At 47.1% G+C, this 16579-nt stretch overlaps 1 protein-coding gene across 1 annotated transcript in view; it reads left to right on the top strand.

The window, feature by feature from the left end:
• The window catches only part of myo16 (myosin XVI), a 654305-nt gene that overhangs the window by 31023 nt on the left and 606703 nt on the right, over window positions 1–16579 (top strand). The window lies entirely within an intron of this gene.

Genomic DNA, 16579 nt, shown 5'->3' on the forward strand with positions numbered 1-16579 from the left:
CTGTGTTCTCTGGTTCTCAACCCCCCCAAAGCCAAAAGAAATATCCTTCCTGCATCTACCCTGTTACACCCTGTAAGAATGTTGTACGTTTGAATAAGATTACCTTTCATTCTTCTAAACTTCAGAGGATAATGCCCCAGTCTATTTAATCTTTCTTCATAGGACAATCGCCCCAACCCAGATATTAGTCTGGTGAACCTTTGTTGCCCTCCTCTATGGCAAGTATATATTTCCTTAGGTAAGGAGACTAAAACTGAACAAAATGCTCCAGGTGAGGTCTTACCAAGGCTCCATATAATTGCACTATGACATCTTTACTCCTATACTCAAATCCTTTTGCAATAAAGGCCAACATACCATTTGCCAACATACCATTTGCCTTCTTAATTGTTTGTTGTACCTGCATATTAGCTTTCAGTGACTCATGAACAAGGGCACCCAAGTCCCTTTGAAGTTCAACACTTCCCCACCTCTCACCATTTAAGAAATACTCTGTATTTCTATTTTCCTACCAGTAGATAACCTCACATTTCCCCACATTGTATTCCAGCTGACAAATTTTTGCCCACTTGCTTAGCCTCTCCAACTTTGCTTGAAGTATCTTTGCATCCTCCTGACAATTTAAACTTCCACCTATTTTTGTGTCATCTGCAAACTTGGAAATATTACATATAATCCCCACATCCAAATCATTGATATAGGTTGTGAATAGCTGGGGCCCAAGCGCACTGATCCTTGCGTACCCTAGTCACAGCCTGCCAACCTGAAAATGAGCTATTTATTCCTACTCTGTTTTCTGTCCTTTAACCAGTTCTCAATCCATGCCAGTGCATTACCCTCAATCCCATGTGCTCTAATTTTGTTTACTAATCTCTTGTGGGGACCTTATCAAAAGCTTTCAGAAAATCTAAACATACTACATCCACCGGTTCCCCCTTATTTATTCTGCTAGTTACATCCTCAAAAAACTCCAACAGGTTTGTTAAGTATGATTCCCCTTGTGTTAATCCATGTTGACTCTGCCCAATCATACCATTATTTTTTAAGTGTCCTGTTATCACATTTTTAATTATAGATCCTAGCATTTTCCCTACTACCGATGTTAGGCTAATGAGTCTGTAGTTCCCTGTTTTCTCTCTCCCACCTTTCTTAAATGGCTGGGTTACATTTGCCACCTTCCAATCTCCAGGTACCATTCTAGCGTCTATATAATTTTGAAAGATGACCACCAATGTATCTATTACCTCTACAACCACCTCTTTCAACACAGTGGGATGTTGCTCATCAGATCCAGGGGATTTATCTATTTTAAGTCCCATTAATTTCTCTAGTACTTGTTTTTAACTAATATTAATAACTTATGGCTTCCTTGTTTAGACTAGTCCCTTGATTCTCTATTATTTCTGGGAGGTTTTTAGTATTTCTCTCTGTGAAGACAGAGACAAAGGGCGGAATTGTCCCAGATTTGCACTAAGTGCAGAAGCGGGCGGGTAAAATAACGTTTTATCCGTTGGCTGTGATGGCGGGTTTTCATGCCGTATTGTCCCAAACCCACTGCATTACTTATGCATTCCCAGGAAACACACTGTTTCCATGGCGGGCGGGCTCTCATTCGCCCACCGCACCATCACCTCGCCGCTTCAGCACGCCAGGCACCATATTTAACATCCAGCCACGCGCACACGTCTCAGTGCTTCCAGCTCACAAGTACTGCAGGGAAGATGTCCATGAAAGGCAAAAAGACTGCAGCCCCCAGGATTAGCGATGCGTCACTGGAACGTCATTTGGATGCTGTGGAGACCTGCTGTGATGTCCTCTACGCCCGCTCTGGCCACAGGGTGGGCAGCGGCATGACCAACCAGGCTTGGGAGGCGGTGGCAGCTATGGTCAGCACCAAAGCCTTTCAAAAGAGGACAGCCACCCAGTGTCGGAAAAGAATGAATGATCTCCTCGTTCCGTTAGGGTAAGTCACTCTTCTCACAATCTCAACTCATACACTCACAAACTCATCACATATCCACAAGTCTTCACTCACTGTCAGTTCAAGAGACACCACCATTCACTCTCTCACACACACATTCATTAACCTCAACTCATCCATGGGACCACTCACCACCCACACATGCCAGGCATACTTATCATCTGGCCTGGCAGACGTCCTGCTTACAATTTCTCCATCTCTATTCATGCAGGACAGGCTGGTACACAACAACAGGGAGCGGTCACAGACCAGTGGAGGAATGCCTGAAATCAAGGTCCTTACGGACTCTGAGAACTGAGCCATCCGCCTGGACTGCTCCTGTGCTGACGGTGAGGTCGGTGGTGCTCTACCAAGTGAAGGTTCAGCAGTGCAACATCCATCAAACAACCACGCTGTGAGTGATGTGTCCTCTTTTACAGGCCGCTGCCATGCACTAATTATCTCTCCTCGCTTCCCCAGGCACATCTGCCAAACAGCCCACAGAATCCACGACCCAGGGCCTCCAATCAAGCCCCAAAGAAACCTCTAAAGAGAAACCTGAAGGCACCTTCCTTGAAGCCCCATCACAGGGCTCAGCCACGCCCTCCACCAGCACAGAGACACACAACTTGGTGGGCCCTAGCTTTAGGATAGCCACAGGATCACAACCTGGTGAGCACATCGCACTGCCTGATTCACAACAGGCGACGGCAGGGACTTCCCCGATCCCCAGCACTCAGAGGACTGCTAGAGGCCAGAAATTTGCTGAGTTCGAGTCAGATGACGAGCCTCTAGACTCGGTCATGTGACAATTGCTGGAACTGCAAAGGCAAGCTTGGGAACATCAGGAAGGGATGTCCGCTGCACTTCTCAGATTACAAGGCACGATGGAGGAGTCAGTTGGCCTTCAGGCTAAGGTGATGCCGGCATGCCAACGTATCGAGGTCAACACTGGTAGAATACCAGCCGCCATGGAGACCTTACTCCACACTACTGAGTGGGCTGAACTCCATCACTGATCCCATAGTTGGCCTCCAACAGTGTGTATGTGAGAGGGGTGCAGGATAGCTCAATCTCAATCCAGCTACCCCTTCTCCTCAAAGAGTCAGCCAGGGAGCCTTGGGCACCCATGGGGAGGAGGATCAGCAGGTGTCCCCTGGGCCATCCATCCAGGTGACTCCGGGAGTGTCCAGCCCAACCGAATCCCCCCTTCCTGTGACCTCAGCAGCTCCAGCTCCACAGGCCACCTAGAGGAGAGTGCAAGAGGAGATCCCTGGGACAGGCATTCAGCAGCACTTAGAGGATCTAGTCTATCTAGAAAATCTAACATCTAGTCTATATTCAACCAGGAGTAAGGGTAAAATAAAAGCAAGGGTCCATATTCTATTTAGTTAAGATATGTCTGAGGAGCTCAGTCTTGTGATTTGCACATCCTCTGCTATGTAGGAAATTCTAGATGTTCCTGGCAGCCTGGATGACCATGTATGCAGGAGGTTCCTTCAACTGGAGCAACTCGAGCTCTGGGTTTTGGAGCTTGAGCATCGGCTGGGGACACTACATTGCAAGCATGAGGATGAGAGGTTCGTGGATAGCACATTTCAGGTTGTGGTCATCCCGCAGCTTAAGGAAGTACAAGGAGAGAGGGAATGGGTAACCACCAGACAAGGGGACCAGGCAGGGAATCCCCCAACTGCATCTAGCTCGCAAACCACTTTTAGGCCTTGGAAAATGGTAAGAGTGACTTGTAAAAGTTGCTCTGTGGAGGCCAACCAGAGCCAAGGCCATGGCACTGTGAGTGGTCCAACTGCTCAGGGAGGGAGGAAGAAGTGTGGAAGGGCAATAGTGCTATGCAACTCATTAGTGAGGGGAGTAGACAGGCGCTTTTGCGGTTGTAGATGTGACTCCAGGATGGTATGCTGCCTCCCAGGTGCCAGGGTCAAGGATGTCGCAGAACGGCTGCAGGGCATTCTGAAGGGGGCGGGTGAACAGCCAGAGGTCATGGTCCATGTTGGGACCAATGACACAGGAAGAAAGAGAAATGAGGTCCTGCAAGCAGACTTTAAGGAGTTAGGTAGGAAAATGAAAAGCAGGACTTCAAAGGTCATAATCTCCAGATTACTCCTGTTCCCACACAGTAGTGAGTATAGGAACAGAAGAGTAGCGCATATGAATGCGTGGCTGGAGAGATGGTGCAGGAGGGAGGGCTTTAGATTCCTGGGGCATTGGGACCATTTCTGGGGGAGGTGGGACCTGTATGAGTTGGACGGATTACATCTGAACAGGAATGGGACCAATACCCTGTAGGGATGTTTGCTAATGCTGTTGGGGTGGATTTAAACTAAATTGGCAGGGACGGAAGGGGATCCTGAAAAGTAGTTCAGGTGGGAGAGAAGCTGAGATGTAATTAGAAGTTAAAACGCTAGTAAATGAGTCTGGAAGGCAGAGGAAGCATAAGCTAGATAAGAAAGAAGTGAGTTTAGCAAGACTTAATGGAATATGTTTTAATGCAAGGAGCCTCAGGAATAAGACAGACGAGCTGAGGGCACAGATAGGCATGTGGGAATATGATATCACAGCTATGACTGAGACTTGGCTAAATGAAGGACAGGATTGGCAGCTCAGCATTCCTAGCTATAGGGTATTGAGACGAGATAGAGAGGGAGCTAGAAGAGGAGGGGGGGTCGTAATATTGATCGAGGAATCAATTATAGCAGTGAGGAGGGGTGATATCTTGGAAGGACCATCAAATGAGGCCATATGGGTAGAAGTAAAAAACACAAAAGGGGCAATCACACTGTTGCGTGTGTACTATAGGCCCCAAACAGTCAGGGAGAGATAGAGGATCAAATATGTAATCAAATTTCAGAGAAGTGTAAGAATAATAAGGCAGTAATAGCAGGACATTTTAACTACCCAAATGTTAACTGGGGTAGTTTGTGTGCAAGGTAGAGAGGTAGCAAAATTCTTAAGTTGCATCCAGGAGAACTTTTTTAGCCAGCATGTAGAAAGCCTAACAGGGAGGGGGCAGTTCTGGACCTAATATTCGGAAATGAGCCTGGGTAGGTGGAAGGCATATCAGTAGGGGAGCATATTTGAGATAGTGATAATAACTTAGTTAGATTTAGCATAGTTATGGAAAAGGATAAGGTTGGGGTGGGAATAAAAGTTCTAAACAAGGGAAAGGCTAATTTTACTAAGATGAGATATGATTTGGCCCAAGTGGACTGGGAGTAGCTACTTACAGATAAAACTGTCAGAACAGTGGGAGTCATTCAAGGAGGAAATAATGACAGTACAGGGCAAATATCTTCCCGTAAAGACAAAGGCAGGGATCAAATCCAGAGAGCCCTGGACGTCAAGGGACATAAAGGTTAGGATTAAGAAAAAAAAAAGGAAGCTTATGGCAGATACTGAGGGCTCAATACTGCAGAGTCCCTGGAGGAGTATAAAAAGTGCAGGGAGAACTTAAAAATGAAATTAGGAAAGCTAAGAGAATGCATGAGAAAGCATTGATGGGTAGAATAAAGGAAAGCCCAAAGGGATTTTAAAAAAATATATATAAAAACAAGAGCCATGGAATTCAGGGTAATGTGACAAACTGGATAAAAGGTTGGCTTTGTAACAGGAAACAAAGGGTAATGGTTGATGGATGGCCTTGCAAATGGAAAGTTGTCTCAAGTGGTGTTCCACAGGGCTCAGTGTTGGGACCCTTGCTGTTTGTGTTATATATTAACGATTTGGACGTGAATGTGGGGGGCACGATTGGGAAATTTGCAGATGACACAAAGATTGGCCGAGTAGTGGAGGGTGTAGAGGATAGCCATAATCTCCAAAACGATATCGATGGGCTGGTGGAGTGGGCGGTAAAGTGGCAGATGGATTTTAACATAGAGAAGTGTGAGGTCATACATTTAGGGAGGTCAAACAGTTACAGGGATTACACAATAAATGGGAATATACTAAGAGGGGTAGATGAAGTGAGAGATCTTGGTGTGCAAGTACACAGGTCCCTGAAGGCAGCAGTTCAAGTAGACAAGGTTGTAAAGAAGCCATATAGAATGTTCTCCTTCATTGGCAGAGGTATAGAATATGCAAGTAAGGATATAATGTTGGAATTATATAAAACACTGGTGAGGCCACAACGAGAGTATTGTGTGCAGTTCTGGTCACCACATTACAGGAAGGATGTAATAGCTCTGGAGGGAGTGCAGAGGAGGTTTACAAGAATGTTGCCAGGGTTAGAAAAGTGTAGCTACGAGGAGAGATTGGATAGGTTGGGGTTATTTTCCTTAGAACAAAGAAGGCTGAGAGGTGACTTGATTGAGGTGTACAAAATTATGAGGGGAATAGATAGAGTGGATAGGATAAAATTGTTTCCCTTGATGGAGAATTCTAGAACCAGGGAACATAGATTCAAGATAAGTGGCAGAAGGTGTAGGGGGGACATGAGGAAGAACTTTTTTACGCAGAGGGTAGTGGGTGTCTAGAGTTCGCTGCACAAGTTGGTGGTAGAGGCAGAAACTTTAAACTCTTTTAAAAAGTACCTGTATCTGCGCCTAAAGTGCTGTAAGCTGCAGGGCTATGGGCCGGGTGCAGGAAGGTGGGATTAGAAAGGGCACCCGGGTGTCCTCGGGCTGGCATGGACAAGATGGGCTAAATGGCTTCCTTCTGTGCTGTAACGTTTCTATGGTTTTATGGTTCTAAGTTACTGCCCACAGTATAAATCAGAAAATTCGAGGTGCATGTAATAAGGGTAATATAGTAATTATGGGGGATTTCAATCTACATATAAACTGGGTAAACCTCATTAGTACTAATGCTGCGGAGGATAAATTCTTGGAATGTATGCAAGATAGTCTTCTAGAGCAGTATGTTGAGAAGCAAGCTAGGGAATGGGCTATTTTAGATTAGTGTTGTGCCATGATAAAGGGCTAATTAATAATTTTGTTGTAAAGGAGTCTTTGAGAAAGAGTGACCATAATATTATAGAATTTTACCTTAAGTTTGAAAGTGATGTAGTTTAATCAGAAACTGGGTTTTAACTCTAAACAAAGGAAACTATGTCTGTATGGGAGAAAACTGGCCATGGTTGATTGAGAAACTACATTAAAATGTGTGACGGTATATAGGCAATGACTAACATTTAAAGAACTAATACATAGTTTACAACAAAAATACATTCTTTGAATGCATAAAAACCCAGCAAGGAAAGTGTTCCAACTGTGACTTATGAAAAAAATCAAGGATTGTATTAGATCAAAGGAAGAGGCCTATAAAGTTGACAGAAAAATGGCAAGCCTGAGAATTGAGAGCATTTTAGAATGCTACAAGGGAGAACCAAGAAAAAGATTAAGACAGGGAAAATAGAATATGAGAGCAGACTAGCAAGAAACACAAGAATGGACTTAAACGCTTCGATAGGTATGCAAAAAGGAAAAGATTAACCAAAAGAAATGTGGGTTCATTACACGTGGAGTCAGAAGAATTTATAATAGGGAAGAAGGAACTGGCAGAGAAAGTAAACAAATATATTGGCTGGGATTTTCTGTGCCGTCAGTGTTGGGTGTGTTCAGTGGCGTGAGCAGAAAATATTACACTATCAGTTTCACAATTGGATGTCAGGAACCTCATTGCAATAGATTTGCATATCATTATTAGGCCTGCCCGCCGGATTCGTATTCCCCCCACCCCCCCACCACTGGATCATTCGCCCACATCGGTGGGAAAGCATGCTGATGTGCTTCACAACAGCATATAAAAGGCGAGCACTTGGCAGGCTGCACTTTCAGGGGAACCCGGAGGTGACTATGCAGCAGCGATGTGCAGCGCTCGCTAGGGTCGCCAGTTGGACTTCAAGCTTGAGGTGTGTTGGGTGGGGGTGGGGGTAGGGGTGGGGCAGAAGGGCAGCCCTGCAGTTGAGGGGACTTAGGGGGGTGCGGTGACGCTAGGGCTGCCCCGTGGTTAGTTGACTTGGGTGGTGGGGAGCAATGTCTGCCTGCAGTTAAATGTAGTGCACAAGCATTCAGGGTAGGGCAGTAGGGTGGACGAGGGAAGTGGCCACACATTAGAGACACCTTATAAGAAGTGACCATTCCTCTGCAACTGAGACAGTTCAGGCACAGCCACATTGATATGATTGGAGTTGAGCTTCTAACTTATCTGCCCACTCAAGCAATGCGGAGGCATCAAAGTGCTGCAAAGTACTCCAGAGCTTTTCATCCCTCGAGCACAGACTGCAAAGTAATGAGCATTTTAGTGGATTGCAGAACAGTTGGATGACTGGGCACGTTGTACAATCTCCTTGCTAAGGCTGGCCATGGAGCAGTCATTGGTGGAGGTGCTCACAGCTCCTTGCAATGTCAGCATCCCGGTTTGGACCAGTCTCCCCGATGGTTCAAGCTAACAAAACAGCCATGCAGTGTGGGTTAGGAGAATGCCTGTGCCTGAGCTGAAAGCACAGCAAAAAGTCCAGTGAGCAAAGCTGCTGCCAATCGGTCGGAAGTGGATGGAGTTTCAGGCAACCATGCAGCACACTAATCTCTGGTCATCCAAGTGGTGACCAGCACTCTCTGCGATGGGTTAAGGGGCCTTCACACTTAACCAGGACAGGTTCTTAGTACACACATGCTAACCCACATGTCTCTCTCTTTCATCCTGCAAGGGTACATCGGGATTATGAAGCCTGATGAACTAGCTGTATGCCTCATGGCGTACAGAGAGTGAAAATGACAGACCACAGAGTGACTGAGGCACCTGGCTGCACAGAAGGAGGAGCAGCACCATCAGGAATAAGAAGCAGCTGGGGCTCCCGCACACGCCACCGAAGAGTCATAGCAAGTGGTCGCTGGTTGTCACTTAGCGACACCCAAGTCTATAGATGCTGCCTTTCATTCCTGCAGAAGACCGAGAACCAGTGTCGCCGAAGATTGTGCTTGTCTAGGGAACTTTTCATCACATCTACCACCTACTGCAGGATTTGGGGCCACAGGGACATGGAGGGCATCCATTGCCTATGGCTGTGAAAGTGACTGTGGCGCTTAATTTCTATGCCAGTGACTCCTTTCAGATCTTCACAGGTGACCCTTGTGGAGTATCACAAGCCACCACCCACACATGCATCCATGAAGTCACGGATGCCATCTTCACGAGGGCACACAACTTTGTGCATTTCACCCAGGGCTAAGAGAGCCAGGATGCCAAAGTGATTGGATTTGCCCAGATCTCAGGTTTCCAACAGGTGCAGGGAGCCATCAAATGAACTCAGGTCTCTATCACAGCATGCGGTCAACTACATCTGCAAGGGATTCCATTCCCTGAATATGCAGCTGGTGTGCGACCCCCAGAAACTCATCCAGCAGGTCTACGCACTCTTTCCAGCGAGCGTCCATGACTCTGACATTCTCAGTCGGCCACAGATCCCTGACGTATTCCAGGGTCTACAGAAGCTGCAGGGATGGCTCCTCGGGGCCAAGGGCTACCTACAGAGGACGTGGCTGATGACACCTGTGCAGCAGCCTCAGACTGCAGCAGAGTGAAGGTGTAATGAGGCTCATGCTGCAACTCGCACCTTGGTGGAGCAAACCATCGGGATGCTGAAAATGAGGTTCCGGTGCCTGGACCAGTCTGGTGGAGCCCTACAATACAATCCACAAAGAGTGTTATGCATCATCATTGCCTGCTGTGCCCTTTACAAACTGGCGCTACAACGGGGAGATGAGCCGGCTGAGGAGGAGATAGAGGAGCTGGAGGTCTCCTCGGATGAAGAGGACGCCAACGGCGATGAGGGTGAAGAGGCCCTTGAAGACGGCGATGACAGGGATGAGCCCCTCGCACTGGCCAGACGAGGCATATGCGTTTGGGAGGCCCTCAGAGTTGCTATATTTGGGGAGGATGATGACAGCATGCAGTGAGGAGACCCCATAGGTCCTCACATTGCAACTGTGAATGTTTGACTCCAGTCTGGCTTATGGCAGTGTGCATACCATCTGTGAGAATGCTCCTGTCATGGAGATGCAGTGGAGGCCCTAAAAGTCACTTGATTCCAAGAGGATGATGACAACATGCAGTGAGGACACTCCAAAGATCTTCACATAGCCTCTGAGAATATCTGACTCCTGTCTGGCCAAGGGCAGCTCACTTGCGCTCTGTGATCAGGGTCAAATCATAGAGACACAGCCATCAAACTTTAGAAGCACCTGATCCTTTGTCCACCTTCAGCACCTGACCCCTTCAGGAGCACAGCATCACTGGTCACAGATGCTGAAGAGATGGGGACCAGCCCCACCTTAAAGGTGCTGAGAGGAAACAGAGAGAATGACGGAACTCTGTGACGCCTGCCCACTACATTCTGGCAACAATGACAAGCACTGTTGAGATGCAGGCATCAGAAATGTGTCGAAGGGGTGTGAGGCTGGACCATCACTTTGGTCTGAAGCCTGCACAAAGCACAGGGGCCCTGGACTGAGACACCTGCCTTTATCCTGTGCCGAAAGCTTCACATCTAAGTAACACGAGCACTGCTCATCAGAACAAGGAGCCATAGGCAAGGAGTTTAGTGACAATAGTAAACAGTATGTACAAGTGATTAACACCCATGCCCAGGCTGTGCAGCTGTGGCTCAGTTCATAGTACCCTTGCCTTTGAATCAGAGGGTTGTGGGTTCATGTCCCACTCCTGGAAACCAAGAACTGTGAATGTACTCGAAAAGAGTTACATCTTCTTAACAATGAGGTGTCAGCTGTGGCTCAGTTCATAGCACCCTCGCCTTTGAATCAGAAGGTTGTGGGTTCATGTCCCACTCCCGGAAAGCAAGAACTGTGAATGTACTCGAAAGAGTTACAATCTGTGACTGTTGATAACTCGAAAGAGTTACATCTTCTTAACAACGAGGTGTCAGCTGTGGCTCAGTTCATAGCACCCTCGCCTTTGAATCAGAGGGTTGTGGGTTCATGTCCCACTCCCGGAAACCAAGAACTGTGAATGTACTCGAAAGAGTTACATGCGATCTGTTGATAACTCAAAAGAGTTACATCTTCTTAACTTTCCTAACCCTGCTGCTACACCTTGGTGCTCCCAGGACATCCACAGCGGAGGCAGAGGTAGCCTGCTGACTGCTATGCCCTGTCTCTGATGACCTTGGTGTGCGTCCTCTGCAGGGCCGAGGCATGGAGGGCCCTGGCCTGCTTTTGGGGTTCTGTTGTGTGACAATGGCACCCTCCTTGGCCTCATAGATGTTTACAGCACAGAAGGAGGCTATTCAGCCCATCATGTCCACACTGGTCAACAGAGATCTGACTACATTAATCTTATTTTCCAGCGCTTGATCCATAGCCCTGGAGGCTATGGAATGCAAGTGAATATCTAAATACTTCTTAAATGTGACAGGAGTTTCCGACTCAACCACCCTTTCAGGTAGTGAGTTCCAGACTCCCACCACCCTCTGGATGAAGAAATTTCTCCTCAACTTCCCTCCTAGCCTTCTACCTTTTACCTTAAATCTATGCCCCCTAGGTTATTGACCCCTCTACTAATGGAAAAAGTGCCTTCCTATCTACCCTATCTATGCCCCTCATAATCTTATACAACTCTATCAGGTCCCCTCTCAACCTTCGCTACTCCAAGGAAAACAACCCCAGCCTATCCAATCTTTCCTCATAGCTCAGACCCTCCTGCCCAGGCAGCATCTTGGTAAATCTCCTCTGCACCCTCTTCAATGCAGTCACATCCTTCCTATAACGTGGTGACCAGAACTGCACCCAGTACTCCAGTTGTGGCCTAACCAGTGTTTTATACAGTTCCAGCATAACCTCCCTGCTCTTGTATTCTATGCCTCGGCTGATAAAGGTAAGTATCCCATATGCCTTCTTAACCACCTTATCTACCTACCCTGCTACCTTCAGGGATCTGTGGATATGCACACTAAGGTCCCTCTAATCTTCAGTACTTTCCAAGGTCCTACTATTCATAGTGTAATCCTTTGCCTTGTTTTACCCCCCCAATTGCATTACCTCACACTTTTCTGAGTTGAATTCCATTTGCCACTGCTCTGCCCACCTGACCAGTCCATTAATATCCTCCTGCAGTTTATGGCTATCTTCCTCACTATTTACCGCCCTACAAATTTTTGTGCCATCTGCGAACTTCTTGATCATACCCCTTACATTTAAGTCCAAATAATTTATGTACACCACAAACAGCAAGGGCCCCAGCACCGAGTCCAGTGGAACCCCACTGGAAACACACTTCCAGTCGCAGAAACATCCCTCTACCATCACACTCTGCTTCCTGCCTCTCGGCCAATTTTAGATCTAACGTGTCATTTTGCCTTGGGTCCCGTGGGCTCTTTTTTGACCAGTCTGGCATGAGGGACCTTATCAAAAGCCTTGCTGAAGTCCATGTAGACCACATCAAATGCATCACCCTCATCAACACTCCTGGTTACCCCCTCAAAAATTCGATCAAATTTGTCAAACATGACCTTCCCTTAACAAATCCATACTGACTATCCTTGATTAATCTGTGTCTCTCCAAGTACAGATATATTCTGTCCCTCAAAATTCTTTCTCGTATCTTCCTACCACCGAAGTTAGACTGGCTGGCCTGTAATTTCCTGGTCTTTCCCTTCTTCCCTTTTTTAATAATGGGACAACATTAGCAGTCCTGCAGTACTCTGGCATCTCAACTGTGACCAGAGAGGATTTGAAAATTACTGCCAGGGCCCCTTGCCTCCCTCAACAGCCTGGGATACATCTCATCTGGGCCTGTGGATTTATCCACTTTTAAGGCCACTAAACGTGCTAGTACCTCCTCTCTCTCTCTATGTTAATTTCCTCTAATATTTCACAGTCCTCCACCCCAATGTCTATACCTTTGTTGTCCTTTTCTATTGTGAAGACTGACGCAAAGTATTCATTGAGGACTGTACCCATGTCTTCCAGTTCCACACATAGATTATCACTATGGTCCCTAATTGGTCCTACTCTTTCCATAGTTAGAACCTTAGAACCATAGAAAAGTTACAGCACAGAAGAAGGCCATTCAGCCCGTCTTGTCCATGCCAGCCTGAGGACACCCAGGTGCCCTTTCTAATCCCACCTTCTTGCACCTGGCCCATAGCCCTGCAGCTTACAGCACTTTAGGTGCAGATCCATGTACTTTTTAAAAGAGTTTAAAGTTTCTGCCTCTACCACCAACTTGTGCAGCGAACTCCAGACACCCACTACCCTCTGCGTAAAAAAGTTCTTCCTCATGTCCCCCCTACACCTTCTGCCACTTATCTTGAATCTATGTGCCCTGGTTTTAGAATTCTCCATCAAGGGAAACAATTTTATCCTGTCCACTCTATCTATTCCCCTCATAATTTTGTACACCTCAATCAAGTCACCTCTCAGCCTTCTTGGTTCCAAGGAAAATAACCTCAACCTATCCAATCTCTCCTCGTTACACTTTTCGAACCCTGGCAACATTCTTGTAAACCTCCTCTGCACTCCCTCCAGAGCTATTACGTCCTTCCTGTAATGTGATGATCAGAACTGCACACAATACTCTAGTTGTGGCCTCACCAGTGTTTTATACAATTCCAACATTATATCCTTACTTGCATATTCTATACCTCTGCCTATAAAGGAGAGCATTCCATATGCCTTCTTTACAACCTTGTCTACTTGAACTGCTGCCTTCAGGGACCTGTGTACTTGTACACCAAGATCTCTCACTTCATCTACCCCTCTTAGTATATTCCCATTTATTGTGTAATCCCTGTAACTGTTTGACCTCCCTAAATGTATGACCTCACACTTCTCTATGTTAAAATCCACCTGCCACTTTACCGCTCACTCCACCATCCCATCGATATCGTTTTGGAGATTATGGCTATCCTCTACACTATCCACTACTTGGCCAATCTTTGTGTCATCTGCAAATTTCCCAATCGTGCCCCCTACGTTCACATCCAAATTGTTAACATATAACACAAGTAAGGTTTGCACAGCAATTGCCCGGATATGCAAACTTCCCCTGCCATTTGAAAATGTGATTTCAATTGCAAACTTTGGATAGTTCCAACTGAATTACATTGATAGTTACCCAGAAAAAGTTAGAAGATAAAACCTCTTTGAACATCTGGGTAACTATTGCACAGATCCCGACTGACCCCAGATGGGACACCCTCAAGGGACATACCCTGTTGCCTGACCCCCCAAGGGTCTCCCCTTAGCACCCCGACTACCCACCCACACAGAACTCCCCCCACCCCCAAGGGGCTACACCCCTAATGAGAATTCTCCATCCCATGTATTTTCTCCAGCCCCACAGGGACTCTTCCTTTTATTTCCCCCCTCCCCTAGTTCCAGCCCGACCTGACCTGACCCCACCCCCCCATCCCCAAAGCCCAACCCGATACTGTCCCCCACCCCCACCTCCCGCCCAAGGCCAACCCAGCTTAACCCGTCCCTCCTCCCCCTGACGCCTGATCCTTCACCCCATCCCCAACCACCCCCCCGGGGCCTGACCCCAAGACCCGACCCAACATCCCTTACTCCGAGGCCCAACACGACACCCCTGACCTGGGGCTTGAACCAACCCAACTCCCCCAACCCGATCCTCTCCCCGAGGCCTGACCCCGACATCCCCCCCCCACCCCACCCTGACAGGAGCAATCAGGAGCTCCCACATGCTGCAGTCATGACAAATCACCTGTCCTGCCATCTTTATCGCGTTAATTAAATTTATCTTAGTTAATTTATAGTTCGCCTGTCATCTAACTCAAAAAACTCCCAGATTGACATCCTGTGCATTCAAGCAGCAGTTAGTGCTTAGGCATTCAGAAAACCCTATATTTACACTTCCTGAAAAACGAGTGAGTCAAGGTCTGTCAAGACTCAGAAACTAGTTTAAGCTAGCTGCCTGATTAACTAGCTACAACTGCTCTCAGAGAGCTTGTATAAGACTGGAATAAACTTAACTTGCCTCTTAACTTAAGCAGAAATTTTTAGTTAATTGCTAAATTAAAGAAAAACTAGACTTTAACGAGAAATCAAACCTTAAAACTCCATCACTCACCAAACTCCTGGTTTCACACGTTTAATTTTTTAGATTCATGGTGACCCTTCAGATGAAATGTTTTTATTTCAAGTTTTCAGCATCTGCGTTTTTTGGTTTGGATTAAATAGGTAGGGGCTGTCTTAGACTCTATAAAGCACATGAAAGCATCTTTTTAACACCTTGGCCAAAATTTTTAGTTTGTTGGGCGGCCTTTGCACTTTTTAGGAAATCTCATCCACGGGTGGAATGAGGTTTCCCAAAGCAAATAAAAATAAAATAAAACATTTAAAATTTAATTAAAAGCATGTCCCTTATCATGTGACAGAGATTTTCAAGCACTCACTCGCGCGCCTGCGTGATGTTTGCACTTGCCCCACTTGCACTCCTGGCACCCCACCCCCTGCCTGAACGGGCAGCGCTGAGCGCTACTGCTTGAGTTTTACACTGGGCTGGCTTTAATTGGCCTCTTTAATTGACCCCTGAAGGGGTCAGGTGCTGAAGGACAAAGGATCATATGCTTTTAAAGTTTCATGGCTGTGTCTTCATGAAATGACCCAGATCACAGAGCGTAAACAAGCTGCCCTCAGCCAGGCAGGAGTCAGACATTCTCAGAGGCTATGTGAAGATCTATAGAGTATCCTCACTGCATATCGTCATCATCCTCCTGCAATCGAGTGACTATTAGGGCCTCCATTCCATCTCAATGGCAGGAGCATTATCACAGAGGATGTGTGCGCTGCCATAAGCCAGATTGGAGTCAAGCATTCATAGATGCAATGTGAGGATCCATGGTGTCTCCTCACTGCATGTTGTCATCATCCTCCACAAATCTAACAGCAATGAGGGTCTCCCGAGCGCACCTGCCTCATCTGGCCAGTGCGAGGGCCCCATCACTGTCATTGTTGCCTTCGAGGAACTCCTCACCCTCATCACCATCAATGTCCTCCTCATCGGAGGAGACCTCCAACTCCTGCAGCTCCTCCTCAGCCAGCCCCTCTCCCCGTTGCAGCACCAGTTTGTAAAGGGCGCAGCAGGCAATGACAATGCATGACACTCTCTGTGGACTCTATTGCAGGGCTCCACCAGACTGGTCCAGGCACCAGAACTGCATTTTCAGCATCCTGATGGTTTGCTCCACCAGGTTGCAAGTTGCAGCATGAGCCTCGTTATACCTTCGCTCTGCTGTAGTCTGAGGCCGCTGCACGGGTGTGATCAGCTACGTCCTCTGCGGGTAGATCTTGTTCCCTGAGGAGACATCCCTGCAGCCTTTATGGACCCTGGAAGAAATCAGGGTTCTGTGACTGACTGAGAATGTAGGAGTCATGGACGCTCCCTGGAAACCATGCGCAGGCTTGCGGGATGTGTTTGTGGTGGTCGCACACCCGCTGCATATTCAGTGAACGGAAGGACTTGCAGTTGACACAGTTGTTGCGATGGAGATCTGAGCACCACGTGAGTGAAGGCGATCGCACCCTGCTGTGGGAAACCCGAGACTGGGTCAAATCCAATCGCTCTTGCATCGTGGTTCTCCTTGTCCGGAGCAAAATGCACAAAGTTGTGTGCCCTGACGAAGATGGA

The sequence above is a fragment of the Cetorhinus maximus genome, chromosome 7 (assembly GCF_964194155.1).
Source record: "Cetorhinus maximus chromosome 7, sCetMax3.hap1.1, whole genome shotgun sequence".
Classification (NCBI taxonomy): Eukaryota; Metazoa; Chordata; class Chondrichthyes; order Lamniformes; family Cetorhinidae; genus Cetorhinus; species Cetorhinus maximus.